The 19,116-nt window shown below is 36.6% G+C and overlaps 1 protein-coding gene across 2 annotated transcripts in view; it reads left to right on the top strand.

Moving 5' to 3' along the window:
- Positions 1–19,116, top strand: part of LOC106071524 (mitochondrial potassium channel-like) — a 43,025-nt gene that overhangs the window by 15,425 nt on the left and 8,484 nt on the right. Inside the window, exon 1 of one of the 2 annotated variants that reach the window (XM_056025876.1) lies at positions 15,443–15,553. The exons of the other annotated variant lie outside the window; for it this stretch is intronic. The gene's annotated coding sequence lies outside the window, so the exon portion shown is untranslated. Of the gene's footprint in view, positions 1–15,442; positions 15,554–19,116 lie in introns of those variants that run through there. 2 annotated transcript variants of the gene reach the window in all.

Here is a 19,116-nt window from a genome sequence, read left to right as displayed (position 1 = left end):
ATAATGGGGGAGTTCAGTCTGTTTGCGGAGTTTGATCCAAGCCGCCCACTTATCTGAGTTGCCTAGCTTGATTGGCTCTATCTTGGAGCCTTCTTCTGCAAAGGCTCCAAAGATTTCTCCTATCTTTGATTTGTTTATGGTTGGTGCTACCCAGTGAAGGGTAACCCTGATTTTTTCAACTTCTAAGGTACAGACATCTACCTTGAAGTCCTTATCATTCCCGAATGATTTCCCTAGTATACGGGTTCTCACTCGGGCGGATGTTGGGACCAGGAACCAGACAAAGGGGTTCTCGAAGCGATAGAGAGAACTCACTTCGTCCGGTGTTAGTTTCAGGCACTCTATTAGGCTCGCCATAGTGGCCTTAACAGCCCCTTGGCCTGACAGCTTTAGAAGCAAGGTACCTGGGGCGTGGACAAGTCCACCATCCAGGTCCTTTTTTTCAATAAAAAATGTTTTAACTGACATTTTTACAAGGGTTTATCACAAGTACAGAGACAGAAAAGAGACGATAACTACACTACAAACTACACAGTACTTTACTACACAACCCTCGCGCCGTCCACTCTACACAGTAACACACAAAAATCCGCAGAATCACAAAAAAAAAACAACACAGAAACACAAGTAATCCACAGAAATAAATCCTCAAGTGTTAGCTACTTAATCAATCTCTTTTTTTTTTTTTTTTTTTTTTTTTTTTTTTTTTTTTGGTAAAGAAATTACAATTCATTTAATATTTACTAATTTGTAGTCATTTTCAAAAAATTAAAAATAAAACATGAGTGGTCAAGAAATTACAATTCATTTAATATCCACTAGTTTGACAACGCTGTCAATTGTAGTCAAACTGATTTTAAGTTATCTTATCTTGTAGACATTTTCCAAAAAAATTAAACGAAACAAAGGGAAATCTGTAGTGTGATTGTATCCAATTAGTTTATGTTTCCTTTTAAGCACTTGGCATTGTCATTGTCACTTTATGGTTAAAGGGGACATAATGTATTGATCTTGGTGGTAGTACGAAGAGGAAAAAGTGACTGATTTCATCCTAAGCCTCCATTCTGTCTCGTCAAATAGTATTTTAGACATATAATAATATTTAATTTTACACAACAGAACAACATCTTTTCTATAAAGTAATACAGAGAAAAAGGACTTCCTTGATAAGTGGCCTCAGTATTTTTGCTTTAACAGTAACAATCTTCTACATAAATGAGTTTATTAACAAAGCTGCACAGCAACATTAACAATCTTTCCGGAAATTGACTTTGTAGCAATGCTATGTTCCCAGGTAGTAGCAAGTAATTAGGCAAGGCAAGCTAATATAGGGTTTTATACAGCTGCCCTGTATGCCTTATGTATTTAAAAAGACTGATCAGGGAACAGGTTAATCCCTCTCACGACAATTTTTAAAGGTCTCCTTGAGATGTAAGAGGGCTACTCTAGCATCATCAAGGTGGCCCTTGGGTCTGTTAGAATCGTTCTGGGATAGTTAACCAAGCAAAGGTGCTGCTGTATCACAATTGTTCAGGGTTCTGTTAGGGTCATGTGTAAATTATTTCAGGATAGGGGTGTCGATTAAGGATTCTTTTTTCTCTCATTACGAGGGGTTTAAAAAAAAAATAAAAAAATTGATAAATAAATAAAAAAAATAGTTAATTTGTCTTAAACTATTACATTATTCATAAAAGATTCTTGACTTTCAATTGTCTGCCCTTGTCTATATTCTTTAGGATTATTGGTTTGGTTATTTTTGTTTCTAGTCTCTTCGCAGGCTCCATTCAGTTGCGTCTTGTTTTCTTGTTCCTTTGTTTCCCAGTATGTCTAGGATGAGGCTGCCGCTAAGATATAGACATTGTCATAGTGTTCTTGTTACGTTTCCACGGGCTTGCCGTGTTCTGTGAGTGTAGTACAGACACAGTTGATGTTGACTTGTGACATGCTCTCCGATCATGTGATCAAAGAGGACGTAGCCACGAGGGAGAAATAATTCTTCAAAAGTGTTGACTTCCCTTTAAAAGACAGATCTTTAGTGGTTTTCCGTAGATAAATAAAGTTCAATTTGATTCATATCCCGCATCTCTCAGCCCAAACTCTCTTTAACCCAGGTACATACACACTCTCACACACTCGCATAACCACTTAAGCTAACTGACATAATACCAATAGAGTAACTTTACAGATTGATTACAGTATTTAGATTTTTATCTCTGAGGTCTGACAATTTAGTCAAGGACAATAAATTATACAATAATTACAATTTCTATCTAACCAGTATAGTTATCAATTCTATGTTCAATTATTTTTCTAAATATTAGCTCTAGATTATAAGGATTTAAAGATACATTGTTATTAACAACTTTAATTCTACTGTGCCACACAAGACTTCTGTATTCACTCACTATTATTAGATTAAATTTATGAATCATCTTACTTTTGATTTTAGGCAATTTATTTAAAACAACAGCTAGGTTAAGATTAACATTGGTGTTACAGTTTGCCTCTAGTAGGACTTTCATAGTGCATCTAACATTATCAAATATTTTACATTTTAAAAACATATGGCTTTCATTGTTACCATTATCTGTGTGACAGAAAACACATGTGTGTACATTTCTTTTCTTACTTCCTACAGGGGTCATCCCGAAGATTAGTCTGTATGTTATTTCTCTGGCTTTGGGTGTAATGTGTTTGCTGTGTAGGTTTATAAAAGTGTCTCTGAAATCTATTACACCTAACTCTCTACTCCATTTGATCCTATTGAATAATCTTTCTTGTAACTGTTTCTTAAGTGTTGTATATGTGTCTTTTAATTTACTGTGTATTAGATGTTCATTGCCAGGGAGTATTCTTGATATGGATCTGTAAAATGGATGTGTGTTTGTACCAAAGTGATGTGGGGTGTCATTTTTTATTGGAATTATTTTATTTAACCTTAAGCCGTAATAGTATATTGTTAATGGAAAATTGTTTGGGTTCTTGGCTACTTGTCCTATGTATTTTAATCTAAGTGCTTGTATTTTGGTTCTGATGTCCTGTAAGTTTATCCCCCCATCCTCTTTGTTTTGTATAAGTGTTGTGTGTTTAATGTTCCTGATAGTGCTTTTAAATATAAAATTCCTAATGATTGTGTTTATGCTTGGTATAAAAGTTGGTGGAGGTTCTGTGATGTTTGCTAAATAAACTATCTTCGGGATGACCAGGTTGTTTACTAGTATTGCTCTACCAAATATAGTAGTTGCTGTATAATGAAATCTTTTAAGTGTGTTTTTGGTTTTGTTTAAAATATTTTCCCACTGCTGTGTGTGGTAATATGTTGGGTTGCTTGTCCACGTGATGCCGCATATTTTAATTGCCTTCTCTATTTTAAGGTTAAAGGGGATGTTTAAGGGGATTTCCCACCTGCCCAATCCCATAATACAAGATTTATTTATGTTGATTTTTGACCCGCTTGCCCTCCCAAATTGAATAAACTTATCTATGATTGCGGCTATGTCTTTTTCTGAGGAGGGAAAAAGGGTGGTGTCATCAGCGTATGCTTTAACTTTAACTACGGGCGTGGGGCCTGGGATTTTTATCCCCGTGATTCCACTATCTAGCCTGATGGTTTCTAAAAGGGGTTCTAGGCAAAGGGTGTATAAAAAGGGAGAAAGGGGACACCCTTGTCTAACAGATCTTCTAATAGGGATACTGCCACTAAGGGTTTGGTTTATTATGAGTTTGCTTGTGGCATCAGTGTAAACTAGCTTTATGTATTTCTTCATTCTTCCATCTGTCTTCGTCTTGTCTAGTATTTTGAAAAGGTAATCATGGTCTATTCTGTCAAAGGCTTTTTCCTGGTCAATAGAAAAGAGGGCTGCTTTCAAGTCTTTGTCTTTACAGTAATATATAATGTCTCTTAAAAAATGGTTAAGTTCGTCGATGTTTTTGTCTGGGTTGCTACAGTATTGGTCCTGTCCTATTAAGTGTGGTATGAGGGGTTTTAGTCTTAAAAAAATCATTTTCGTCAGGAGTTTGTAGTCGGTGTTTAGAAGTGAGATCGGTCGAAAGTCGCTAGGTGAGGTGTTGTTTTCTTGTTTTTTTTTGGTAGACGTGTGATGTATGCTAAGTTGAAATCTCTAGGTAACTGTTCTGTCACTAACATGTCGCTGTATAGATTTAATAGTAGGGGTCCTATTTGGGGAAAAAAGGCTTTGTAAAATTCAAACGTCAGACCGTCTGGGCCAGGGGATTTGTTGTTTTGTGTTGTATCTAAAGCAGCCCTCAGTTCGTCTAGCGTAAAGGGAGCGTCTGTCTCTATCTGTTCTGTAATTGGTATTTCTTTGCAGTTCTGTGAAAATACTTTTTGTGCGTTGTCGTCCGTCTGTTCCTTGTCATACAAATTAGTAAAGTGTTTCGTAAATGTGTCTGTTATTTTGTCCAGGTCTTGTATAGTTTCTCCTTTACTATCAACAATGTTGTCAATAGTTCTGTCAATTTGAATGTTTTGTTCTGCTGATAAAAAAAGTTTGTTAGGCCCTTCGGTTATTTTTTTACTTTTGCACCTCAATTCCGCTCCTTTGTATTGATAGTTAAATAGTTCTTCTAGTTGTGTTAGTATATGTGTTTTGGCTGCTTCGTCTTCTTCGTGTGTTAGTAAATTTTTAAGTCTTTCCTCTTCTTTTTTCCTTTTTGAGTTAACTAGTGTGGCCAGTATTTGGCTTTGCTGCTTAATGGAGCTTTTAATTAGCGTCCATATTTGTGTGACTTTGAAATGGGGTGTGTTTGAGTCATGTATTATATTTTTGAGGAGGTTTGCGATTGTTTTTAAATAGAGCGGGTCATTTAGGAGGTCGTTGTTAAGTTTCCAGATCGGTGTTTTTTGTTTTTTCTTTTTTAGTTTTGGGTTCAGCAGTTCCACTAAGACTCCTTTGTGGTCTGTATATTGTAACGTCTCTACGAGATGTGTTACACTTTTTGTTTCGCACGCCCTTGGCACATACACTCTATCTATCCGTGTTTCTATTTGGTGTGCCTTGTCCCTGAACGTGGTGACCCGGCCCGTGAACTCTACTTCTCTATAGGCATCTACTAACCGGAAAGCCTTGATGACTCCCCCCAAATAGTCATGCGTTTTAATTGTTACATGAGGAGTAGGACCCTCTGTGTTTGTGTTTTGCTTGTCTAATTGGGAATCAATGTAATTTAAATCACCCCCTACTATCAAATTTTCTCCTGCGTACTGAGTGTGTAGAATGTCACTTAGCATTCCAAAAAACTCGTGTTTCTCTTTTTTTTGAGCGGGTGCATAAATGTTGACTAACGTGTATGTGTGTTTTTGTGAGCTTGTCCTAATTATTACTATCCTCCCGCTATGGTCTTGATATGAGTGTGTGGTTGAAAACCTATTGGATGTTTGTAAAATGGCTGTCCCTCGTGGCTTTCTACCTAAACTAAAATAACCCTCCCTGAGGCCCATAAGAGAGACTGCTTTTTTGGCCTTGTACTCTAACTGTGTGTTGGTCTCTTGCAGAAAGATAAAATCTGGCTTGTATTTCCTTGTGAGGTGTGCTATGTAGGTGTGTTTATTGTTAAGCCCTCTGATGTTGAGTGTCAAAATTTTGATGTCTGCCATGAGTGTGTGAGATTGGTTTGCGTGTTTGTTATTCTATTGTGTGTGTGTGCGTTTTATCTTTAAGAGTTGCTTTGTTGTTTATGTGTTTGAATGTGTGTTAGGGTCCTCGCCCTCATCAACGACTAGCACTGACGGGGAGTCTGGAAAGTTCAGCTCGAGCTTGAACTGTTCTTCCTCTCTTTTCTCCTCCTCTACCCGGGGATCCTCGTTTAGATCCTCGGATGAGGAAGAGAGAGAGAGGGCCCTCTTTCTTGTTATTTTGGTTGGGGTGGTGGGTGCTGAACTTGCCCCTCCGGATGTTTTAATTTTTTTACTTTGCTTAGATTTGTTTTCAGGGCTGTTAGGTGGGGGGAGACCACTTGGAGTAGCTCCCATAGCTTCTATTTGTTTTTTTTCCCCTCCTTTGCTGCTTTCAACCATTGTGAAGCCATCTTTTTTTAGCTGTTGATCAATCTCGGATTGCTTTTTCTCTCCCTCCCCTTTAAGGGCCATGGCATAGGAGATTTTCCCTCCTACCTCCTTTGCACCTTCTGTGGGGTTTTGGTCCCGTCTGGGGTTCGCCCTATTTGGACACTGGTTTGACCAGTGCTGATCCTGTCCGCAATGCCAGCACTGTTGTCTACGTCCCGGGATGGTCACGAGGACCTTGTAGGTCCTCGGATCGTCCTCATATCGTAACTGAATATAATGGGGGAGTTCAGTCTGTTTGCGGAGTTTGATCCAAGCCGCCCACTTATCTGAGTTGCCTAGCTTGATTGGCTCTATCTTGGAGCCTTCTTCTGCAAAGGCTCCAAAGATTTCTCCTATCTTTGATTTGTTTATGGTTGGTGCTACCCAGTGAAGGGTAACCCTGATTTTTTCAACTTCTAAGGTACAGACATCTACCTTGAAGTCCTTATCATTCCCGAATGATTTCCCTAGTATACGGGTTCTCACTCGGGCGGATGTTGGGACCAGGAACCAGACAAAGGGGTTCTCGAAGCGATAGAGAGAACTCACTTCGTCCGGTGTTAGTTTCAGGCACTCTATTAGGCTCGCCATAGTGGCCTTAACAGCCCCTTGGCCTGACAGCTTTAGAAGCAAGGTACCTGGGGCGTGGACAAGTCCACCATCCAGGTCCTTTTTTTCAATAAAAAATGTCTTAACTGACATTTTTACAAGGGTTTATCACAAGTACAGAGACAGAAAAGAGACGATAACTACACTACAAACTACACAGTACTTTACTACACAACCCTCGCGCCGTCCACTCTACACAGTAACACACAAAAATCCGCAGAATCACAAAAAAAAAAAACACAGAAACACAAGTAATCCACAGAAATAAATCCTCAAGTGTTAGCTACTTAATCAATCTCTTATTCGAATGCTCAAAAAAATAGAAAGTATTTCTGCATTTAAAAATGTTCACGAAAATGAAGTTTACAAGATTAGTATTTGTTTTAATTTAGGTCTAACTTATAATGCATACTAATTAGCTCTTTCTCTTTAAAAAACTACTTGCATAACTGATTTTAAAAATTAGATTTTTTCGCTTTCAGAAAAAAAAATGTTGCCGTTGCATCAGAACTTTGAATGGTCTAAAATATTGTGATGTCGGATTTTCAATATCTTTTCTAGTTCACGAGATCTAAACGGGACGGACGGACAGACATTTCGCACAAAACTAATAGCGTCTTTTCCCCTTTCGGGGGCCGCTAATAAAACATTTCGGGGTGTATCATAAAAAAATAAATAAAACAAAACCACAACATAAACAGCAACACATACAAATATACGCTTCAATGAATATGAAACATATCACATTTAAAAATCAACATTCATTAGTTCATTAAGACACATAATCATTGAATCTTGTCGGTTTCTTCAACAGATCCCTTGGTCGCAGGGAATGATGAGTTGATGAGTGGCGAATGTGTTGATTATGAGTTCCATTGTCCTGTAAGTTGTCATCAGTTTCAGGGAATATATCTTTTTCTGTTTCTCTGTTCGGGTTGATATGCACTCTGTTACTTTGGTACACTGCACCATTGTCACCTCGAATAATGTAAGCTCTCTGGTTGACTTGAGACTGGATTCTTCCACGTCTCCATGTAGGGTCATTAGGTGATTGGAAATAGACCATATGTCCAGTTCTCAGCTGACTTAAATTTCTTGACCTCTTATCATACAATGCTTTTACACTCATCTGACGTTTTTCTTTCCTTCTCATAATGTCCTCTTGACATGTAGAAATCTTAATGTTACTCCTTTTGTTTGGTATCAGTGTTCGAGTCATCCGATCAAAAAACATCTGAGCTGGGCTTTGATTTGTGTCTTGCCTTGGAGTATTTCTAAATTCCAGATGAGCTTCCTAAGCATCTGACTTTGATTCTCTAGATTTCTTCATTATGTTCTTCAAAATTTTTACTGCTGACTCAGCCTTTCCAGTGGATCGATGGTGTCCTGGGGAGGATTTCAAATGAGTCACTCCCCACTCCATCATAAATTTGTAAAAATATTCCGATGTAAATTGAGGGCCGCTATCAAATATACAGTTTGGGCATCCCATAACTTACAAATAAAACTTTCAGTTTCTTTATAATTGCGTGTGTTATTGTCAACTGCATGTTTTCTACCTCTATGAAATTTGAATAATAGTCCACTATGGCTAGATATTGTTGGTCACACATTAGGAATAAATCAATTCCAATCTTGTCCCACGGGTTAGAACCTATGTCGTTGTCACAAGACGCTGGCGCCTGCTTCAACTGGTCGTTGTCTAAGGCGATTCTGGTCGCGATTTAGGTGTTTGTGTATACAATTAACAAATAACACTAAACACCAGAATAATAGTTAGAAACACGTAGGCGTATAACTTTATTAACATACAATATAGAATCTTCCAACAACGTTTACATACAGGTACATCACTAAAACTGGCGACTAAACTAACATCTCTAAATGACTGTGAACATTAGATTTCAATATAGTATTCTAGTACAATATTAGGAAAACAAGCAGAAGCGGGAAATGCGACCGTCCGCTCTACAAAACTCACGCCAACTGCCCCTTTGTCCCAAAATTCCCCAGGTCACCCTGCCTCGTTGTAGACCAGGTCACCTGGTCACGTGACAATAAAATAAATATTAAAAGTATAAAAAAGTACTTATTTCCCTTCCCAATACTAAAATAAATCTAATTCAATTAATTGAAATATACTAAAAACATAAATAATTGTATTAGATTTAAAATAGAAATAATAGTAAAAAAAATAAATTTAAAAAATTCCAGAATAACTAAGGCCATGATGGCGGGTAAGGGGTCAGTTAGGTCAACATTCCTTAGCCAGGCCCGTAGTGGACTGTTGTTTTTCTGCCACACACACACAAACGGGTGTGGGCTCACTGCGGTTTGTGACAGTCGTGCTGTATTAATTCTTCTCTCTGATTTGCTGGTTTGTTTTTTTCTGACAAATGTAACATGAGTTGGCTATTTCCTGTATTCGAGCTGATAATCCAGGCCAGAAAATTGTTTCTTTTGCTCTTGTTTTCATTGAGTCTACTCCCAGGTGTGATGCATGAAGTTTTTCTTCTATTTCCTTGCTAAGTGATATCGGTATGATTATTTGTTCTCCTTTCAACAAGAGTCCGTCTTCGTATGTTAACATGTCTCTTAGTGAAAAATATTGCTTTAGTTCATGTAAACTATTATGTTTGTCTGGCCATCCATTGAGGATATACTGAATAAGTGTTTGCATCGTTTTATCTTTCTCAAGTTTGACTTTCTCCAGCACTGCATCTGGTATTGCCAGTCCGACTGTTTTGACACAAACATCAGGGATTACACTCTTTTCCTCTGATGGGTCTCTACTCAAAGTATCAGCTATGAACAAATGTTCGCCTTTGACATATTGAAACTGGATATCGTAACGATAAAGGCGTATCATTAGACTTTGTAGCCTTCTCGGAGCAGAACTGAGTGGTTTTTGAAGGATGTTTTCCAGTGGTTTAAGGTCATTCTGAACTATAACTGTCCTGCCATACGTATACTGGTCAAAACGTTCCAAACCAACAACCACTGCCAACAATTCTTTTTTAATATGTGCTTATCTTTTCTGAGTATCAGTTAATGATCTAGAAGCATATGCTATTGGACTGCCATCTTGTAATAACGCTGCTCCCAACCCATTTTGGCTACTATTTGCTTGTAATGTAAACTCTTTGTTAGGGTCAAAATACATCAGTGTGCCATGAGTCGATATTTTCTGTTTTATCTTGTTGAAAACTCGTGTGCACTGATCAGACCAAACAAATGGTGTGTTCTATCTCGTCAACTTTGTTATGGGCTGTAAATCTGTCGACAGGTCTGGAACAAATCTTGCAAGATATTGAACCATGCCACAGAATCTTCGGACTGATGAAATATCTTTTGGAGCATTCAAACTCAAAATCGCAGATACTTTGTTCGGGTCTGGTTTTATTCCTGCTTCTGTAATCATATGACCCAGAAAGTTAATTTCAGCTGTTCTAAAAACAGACTTTTCGTGGTTCAGTTTAATCTTCTTTTCTTGACATCTCTTCATCAGCTCTCTTAGGTTAATATCATGATCTCTGAGTGCTTCTCTTTCGTTCTTCCTCTTCCTACCACTATAATATCATCAACATAATTGAAAGAGCCTTTCAGTCCTTCCAGTGCTAGATTTAAGACTAAGACTGCTTTATTGATCCTTACGGAAATTTGTTGTGATTACAAGGACTCGTTTCTCATATAAAGACAACACAACAGAAAAATACACATAAATACAACAGACACAACATAAACAATTCATTCAGCGACTACAAACAGGTATCTTGGTGCATTTCATGTTCCCTGATCAATGAGTGGCGGTGATAGAGTCTAACCGAGTGAGGTTAATCTTCTCTGAAAAATTTCTGAACTCTTTTTCAGAACAAATGGTAATCGCTTCCATTTGTACCGGTATCTACCAAAAGGGGTTATCATTGCTGACAAATTAGATGACGCTGTGTCTAGCCTGACATGCCAGAAAGCTTCTTGGACATCCAATTTGCTGAATATTTTGGCATCGTTCAAATCTGCCAATATGTCATCCAAAGTAGCAAGATTATAGAATTCCCTTAGTAAAACTTTATTAGGGGCTTGTGGATCTATGCAAATCATAATTTTTCTATTAGCTTTTTCCACAATTGCCATCTGACTCACCCACTCTGTAGGCTCTATCACTGGTTCTATGATTCCTCTCTGCACTAGGGTATTTAACTCCTCCGTAACTCTTTCTTGTAAAGCAATCTGGATCTTTCTACACCGCAGAACCTTGGGCTTAATGCTGCTATCAATCTTTAAAGACACTTCTCCTAAGTCACCCAAATCACCAGTAAACTTTGGACTACAGTCTACTTCTTGGTTATTCCCTACTGATGCTAAGAATCTATCTTTATTGACGTTGATTTATTTCATTCTTGTTCAAGTTTCATGACCAGAAGGCATGGCTAGATTATTTGGTACAACTATATATTCTATCGTAAATGTTTCGTTAGTTTTCTCATCGTAATCGTAGCTTTCCCTATAGGGTTTATTTCAGTCTTATTCCACATTAGTAATCTTTGCGTTGCCTTTTCTATCTGATTCTTATTGACGTATCTCTCCTGTATGGTATTTACATCAGCTCCACTATCCATTTGAAGCCTTACACGGTGACTATTTACTGTCATCGTTTTCGTTTTGCGGTTCTCCAAAGACATCAACCATTTATTTTCTATCATCTCTTGTGTCCGACTGCAGCTGTCTTTCATCCTTAGACATATCCTCTGACACCTGCTGAATTTTCTTTTTGTACATCACGGCAAAATGATGTCTTCCCTTGCACGCTTTACCTCATGCAGGGCACTTTTCCTTAGTGTATTCGTGAATTCATCCACAATACCTGCATTTACCTTTCTGAATGTTTGTTCTTGGGGGTGTTGATACTTAATCATTGGAGGGTCGGCTTGTATCTGTCTGAACTGTTTGTTAGCTGTCTCGTATGCTCTGCAAATGTCTCTGCACCTTTCCAATGTTAAATTACTATCTTGTAGTAATTTCATTTTGAGGCATTCATGTCTGTTTGTAAAATATTTTACATATTTCGGATGTTCCTTCAGAGTTGAAGATAGTTTACTTCCTAGTTCAAAACTCCCGCAGGACGACGGGGGATGGGAGCGGGCAGGGTTTGAACCCGGGACCATTGATAAATACAAACAACAGTCCAGCACGCAAACCGCACGACCAGGCAGCCATCCTTTACTCCGAGAACTACTCTGTCTCTAATCAAGCTATTTTCCAGGCGTTCAATCACGTTTTTTTTTGGTAATCTTCTCAGATTTGTAATATACTTTTCAATGTCCTCGCCTTCTTGCTGTTCACGAGTATTGAAAACGAAGCGCTCATAAGTTTTATTCGTTTTTTCAATGCAAAAACTTTCGAATTTGTTCAATATTTCTTCCATCTTTCTTTTCCCTTCTCAATTTCAAGAACTTCATATATGTCCATTGCTTTTGTACCTATAATTGTTAGAAAAGTGGCCACTCTGACCTCGTCTGATTCTTCCGCCAATTTAGTGGCTAACTCATAGTTTCGCCAGCTCCGGTGAAACTTTTGCCAATTTGCGGCCATGTTACCTTCTACCTCGAGCGGCTCGGGTACAGGAAGGAAATTTCCAGCCGTCATTGTCTGGCGTAGCCCTGTAATTGTTGTCTATTTATTATCGCAAACAATAAACCTTTATATACTGATTAATGATTACCTCTGATCATTAATACACCGCTGCCACCGTGTTAATTAAGATCTAGGTTTTCATTCAACAATAAACAAACAACCACAATTAGTGTCATGGCGGAGAACAATACTTTGTTATATTGAACGCGTGCACCTTTGCGCACCATATCTACAGTCAGCTTCGAAAACTTGAACAGCTCTTATAAACGAGGAGCTAATACAATATTTTGGGAAGCCTTTCCCGTGTTAAGCAATTAGTTTAGTTTAGTTAGAGACGCACTTGATTAGATGGACGTTGAACGCGACATTTAGTGACGTAAAAGCTAGTGGGCTTGAGATTAATTATGTAGACTTTTATTTTAGTTGTTTATAGACTTTTGAAGGAATCATATTATTATGGTGACAGACTCGACTGTGGCCCATTCTGCAATAAAGTAAAGTATTATGTTTTATCGTCCTCGTGGTGATGTATGTTCACGTTCATACATGTATCTAATAACACCCGTACAGTAGTTACACTCAAGCATCTAGGGTCCTCATCAAGTTACTGTAGAAATACGTTAACTTCAACCAACACATACATCATTAGGCTCCATCCGGCATCTATATGAAACCAATTTATAATGAAAGCTTGTAACATTACATTTTTGGTTTCAAAATACCATATTGCATGTCAGTACCTACTTAAAGTAGCCTACTATGTATAGGGGCAGAGTGGATGCCAAAATCGGCCCTGGCATCACCTGCCTGTATAATATGTAAAATTTGATAAATCATCAAAAAAAAAAAATGAACTCACACATGCGTTAGCTGATGTTATGTATTGTATTTCTACATACAGATAGAATCAGAGGATATATGAGTTATAAAAAAACAAAACAATATACAGTACAATTGCCATCTTAATTAGTCCGAATGGAAAACTTTATGACATGATTTTGAAATGATTTGAAATGACTAAAAGAGTGAAACAGAACACGTTCTAAAGGAGCGACATGAACACTTAACTTTCTGTCGTACACACCAACAAACTAGTCGCTGACACATTGCTTATGATGGTGTCCAAATCAATTTCTTTGATGACGTTTTTATCGATAGCCATCAAAATGAAGAAAAAGGCATAACTATGAACTCATTTACAGACTTACTGTCATACAAAGTGGCAACATCTCTACCTCTGTGCTGGACCACCAGGCATTTTTCAGAATGGCAGTATAGCTAGTCCTCCCCGGGTAGTCTAATATGTTTTGTAACAATAAGGCTTACGGTCTTAGAGGCGGACGAGTCCTTTAGCATGACATGTTACGGTAGGGCCTATGCTTATGGCTACCCTGCGTGTGACACTCGCCCGTGGCCTTTTATTCTGCAAAGCTGCCTCTGGGGTCCAGTCTTAGAGAAGTTCTTTATCACATAAGAAATTGCAAAGGCAAAGCATTATTTCTTGAGATATAAAATTCCACAGACAGAAATACCTTCATAAATGACTCACTAGCACACTTAAAGAATTACTCAACTCTTCACTCCACTAACACACTAATTCCCATGATATTATATTGGTCTAAGTCTATATATAGGCTAGGTCTAGATTAATTAAAAAAAAACAAAAAAACTACAAAAAACAAGTGCAGCAACAAAAATATTTTATTGATTTTATTGAAATATAAATATATGATGGTCTTTTATTTTTTAAAATCAACATTTTAACTTTATTTTTATATAAGGTTACTGCATAATTTATGTTTAAACACATGCTAGAAGCAACGTTTCTTAAAAGAAAAAAATGTGTAAAAAAATGCTAAAAAAAACCCAAAAAACTTCAAGTTGGCAACACCACTGCACAGCATCACTGACATCATAAAATGGCAGCGCGCTTATAATCTGAAAAGTCGCTAAGGCATTTTTGAAGTATTTTAAGATATAAAGGTTTTCTGTTTACAACCAAATCTATTAAAAACACTATTTTCATATATTATTTGTATTTAAAATTATTTTTGTTAATTTTCGGCAATCCATTACTTTATGACGCTAACCTTCATGATGGATCCTGTACAGCTGTCAACAAGCCCAAAGCTTTTGATATGGTATTTATATGGTTTTGAAGGATTAAACTGCTTGTACAGCCATCTGCCTTTGAATTTCGTAGATGGCAACATTTTGAAAAGGCGTGTAGACATTGTTGTAATTTTCAATCAACACTGAACAAAATAATGACAAAACCTGTCCCTCTCAAACATTTCTGAGTAAAACGGAGTAAACAAAATATCATTGGTTGAGAAATAGTCTTGGATGCTTGATTTTTTGTTCAAGCTTATAGCCATGGTGGTTGCTAAGAATTTAATCATTTCATACTTTGTAACAGGTTTCCAGTTGTGAATAAATAATTTTCTTCTCAGTGGGTTGTTTTGCTTCACTTTCTTTAGAGCATTTAATAAGCATTTCTGTACTCACACTATCCATGATGGTACATGTGAAGAGGGCAGAGAAACAGTCCAGAACAGAAGATGACTGGTACAAATCATTTTCATTTATGCCAGACTCATTTTTAGGTGAAAAACTAAAATACTTTTTGGTTTCAAAACCTTTTTCAATCAGAGATAGATCTATTTACAACATTTTCATTCAGTTTTCTTTTTTTTTTCTTGCTTTTGCTACCATCAACTGGGAAACATGATAACAAAGAAGTGGGCGTTGCCCCAGCTGGTTCTTCTTCATCGTCACTGCTTTCACTAGATCTAGGTGTAGGTCTAGTTCCCTTCTCGTAGTCACTGTCTGATGAATATCAATAACATCATAATATGCATTATCATTATGTTATATTATCATCATCATGTAAGGAAAAGTTATTAAAGATTTCTAACGCTTGCTGGACAGTGATTCGCCTAGATCTAGAATTAGTCACATTTACCTAAATCCATTCAAAACGAAACACTAACACAGTGTCACTAAAACAAAGATTTGAAAATAAAACGTGCACGTATTGCGTCCAATCATGGAACTATACCAATGGTCCAATCAACTGTGAAATGAAAGAACAATCACTCTCTCAACCGGAAAGAAATAAAAAAAAAAAAAAAAAAGAAAAATAATGAAACAAACACTATAATATATACCAAGTTACTCAGGGAGAGTAACGCCGCACTCTACAGCGATAGGGAAGTTATTCCTGGAGAGTAACCCCGCACTGTAAGTGTTAATCTAGATTCTAGATATCTATATATGGCTATATCAAGTATATCATGGAACCAGTGGCGTCACTATGGGGTGCGGGGGGTGCGGTCCGCACCGGGTGACACCCGTTAGTCGGGGGTGACATCCAAGTGGAAAAATGTAATTTGCAATAACTAACAATTTTTAAAAAGTAAGTGTCAGTGGCTAAATATTGGCACATATTATTCACAATTAATAAATATATCTAAGTACATTTTTTTTAATGTCGGCTAAACATATTTTAATATTTTATAAAATTCTATCAAAATGTTCAAACATTACATCATACTTTATATAACAAACGTGAAAGCTTACTTTCGGCTGTATACCACCTGCATGAACACTGCTTTTAATTGAATCTATTTTATAGATCTATTGAAGTAGTAGCTACTAAGTAGCTTCGTAATACAAGGATGCCAACCAATAATCACTGTTTAGCAAATGATGACATTCTTCAGGCATAAAATATTACAAAAATATCTGGAGCATTAATCTAAAATCCACAGAATTGGAAATTAACTAAGTGGCAATTGACGTCTGTATTATATAAGATAAGATGAGATTTCAGAAGTTGACTTTAAAAGAAGCTTTGGCCAAGATGAAGAAAATGTTACAATGAGTCAGTTGAATGATATAGACTTCAATATTTTATGGGAAGGTTCTTCTTGGCATGTGCCTATTTCACATGATTTACGAAGGAAATTATTCGGAGCAAAAGGAAAAGTTTGCCAGTTTTCGAAAGAATGGCTCTATGGGAGGCTTTTTAATTGGAATTAAAATGCAAAAAATGTTTGCTTTTGTTTCAACTATTTCTATACAATTCTATAGAAATGAAATAGAAATTTGTTTTCTAATTTAGTAGGTGGTGGAAATAAAGTCTAAAATTGGAATATTAAAAGACGTATGAAGAATATTCATCTGGATTAAAAAATAAAGGCATACAAATAAAGGGAACTCGTTTCTCTTAAAAAAAAAAAAAAACCACTTGTGACTCAATAGAAAAAAATAAAAACAAGAAGAAAATGTCGGGGAGCAATCTAAACAGCTATTTAGTAAGTAAGTTCCCCTTTCAGACCTTGCGATCTATGGAGCAGATGATGTTAAGGTAAACTGTTTCTATGGCCAACGGTTAACGACATTTAGCCAGCACAGTGACCAACTGCCTTTACCTTTCCCCAGCTAATGTCAGGTACCAATTAGAGCTGGATGGACTCAGAGGTGACTAAAGATCCCGAAATTTAAAAAATCCCAACCTTCGCCAGGATTCGAACCCGGAACCCCGGTTCGGAGGCCAAGCGCTTTACAACTCAGCTTCCGAGCCTCTATGAGCATTAATCAGTTTTTAATGCTTAACCTCTACTCATACTAGAAGCAATCATAGATGTAGCAGATAAACCAAAAAGTCTTTATTTCAACAACTGACGATGTATTATAGATTTAAGTTTCAAAATTAAGGGTATTTGATGATTTTCCAAAAGACGACATTTGAACAGATATACAATGATTGAGACATCTAAAGGTAGCAACATTTTCTTGAAGAAAAATTCATATGTCTATAAGACCTTAAAGAATGTCTCGGAATCATTTAACAAAGCCTTCAACTATTTCTTACCATCTGCGTATATGTGACGTCATGTGAAAAATGATTTTCTAAAATAAAATAAAGTTTAGAAATATTTAAGATAGACTTTAACTTTTACTGAAACGTTTTCAAGTTTAAAATCCAGAAAAGAAAAGAACAACAACATTCTAATTTACTTAAGGCCGCTTTGTTGCAAAATTGAACTATAGATAAATTGTAAAAAACAACCAAATTCTAAAATAGAATCGACACTTCGTTTATAGTAATTTAACAATCAATTAACGTTAGTAAGTATTAGGTATGTTTTATGGCTTAACTAAAAAAAAAAAAACGTGACTTTTTTTTTGGGGGGGGGGGGGGAGGGGTGACGACCTGAGCTGACCGCACCGGGTGACACCCAAGCTAGTGACGCCACTGCATAGAACTATACTAATATCTTCTCTATATATAATTCTCTTCATGGCTCAAGAGTTTGGACAGCAAGTAATGGAAAGATCACTCTTTTATTTCTGCAAGTCGGACGGACTAGAGTTACCCGACGTAATTTTAGAGGCGAAAAAAAAAAGGGGGTGGGGAGGAGGGTGAACAAGTAGTATTCACCCGTCACTATAAAATAAATAGCAGGGCCAGACCTAACCATTGTGACCAAGAAGTCATGAAAAGAGAACAAGTACACTGTATTCACCCGTCACTAAATAACAGGGCCGGACTTAACCGAATTTCGCGGGGCCCAGTTTGGGCAGGGATACGGATAATAAGTGAAAATTAAGACTTTGTATTAGAATATATATTCGTCTTCGCATCTTATTCATTCTTTACTAAGCACAGAATTACTACATCAGCCTTGCGTGTATCGAAGTCATACTGTATATCATAAGAATTCAGTTTCCTACATAGATCACGCTCAATAGCAAAAATTACCAAATGTTTTAAAGACCAACTGAAGAGGTTTTTTTCGAAATTGAGATAGCGATTGATTCAGACAGTAGATAGCATCAAAGTTAGTTCATAAAATTTTGAGATTTTAGAAAAGCGTATTTATATTAGAAAAAGTAATTTGAAAGTGGAAAAAATAACGAGATTTGAAAATCAGCTTCAATGGCCGAAACCGGAAGTGACGTCTTGTAATGGACTGAGAAAATGTAAATAAAAATAGACATGGCTGGATACGTTATTGATAGCGATTCAGATGATCTACTTATCTAAATCTAGCTGTCAAACAATTTTAAATGATACTTATCATGGGATGCACCAAAATGCCCTGAAGCTAACTCTTCAACTTTTTCAAAATATATTATAGAGCAGACTAATTAAATAATATTATAGATAGATTAATAGATAGCATAGGACTAGACTTGACTAGAGAGTACAGTAGAGTCACTAGACACTTGTGACTTAAACAGTCAAGTCACTTATGATCGTCTTATGACTACAATCTAGATCTAGATTTAGATGGTAGATTCTAGATCTACTATAAATTATAATAATAAACTATACTAGTATACTAAAAGTATAAACATAATTTTTATTATAACAAAACTAAATGGATAGATTGATAGATCATAGATCTATAATCTATGTATCTCTAATTCTAGCTAGGCCTTCTAACACTTTTACTAGTCACTCTCTAGATCTAGTTTATAATAATAATACTTGACTTTGGCTTGTAGTAATACTAATAGAGTTTAATACTTATACTAGAGACACTAGAGTAATAGTTTATAAACTATTTGATTTAAGTAGATCTAGAGTAATCTAGACTAGCCTCTATCTATGTTAAGTCTAAGCCCAGTAGTCGCCAACATTTTTTAATGCTTGAATTTGTATATCTCTGTAATAGTACTAATAGTAAGACCTAGTGAGTAGTGTCCTAGCATAAAGATTATTCATACTATTCATAGATATAAATAAATATAATATTATATTAGTCAAGGACTAAACCTAAAGCCTAAGCTAA

This window comes from Biomphalaria glabrata, chromosome 4 (assembly GCF_947242115.1).
Source record: "Biomphalaria glabrata chromosome 4, xgBioGlab47.1, whole genome shotgun sequence".
NCBI classification, from domain to species: Eukaryota; Metazoa; Mollusca; class Gastropoda; family Planorbidae; genus Biomphalaria; species Biomphalaria glabrata.
This window is presented reverse-complemented; position numbering and strand designations above follow the sequence as displayed.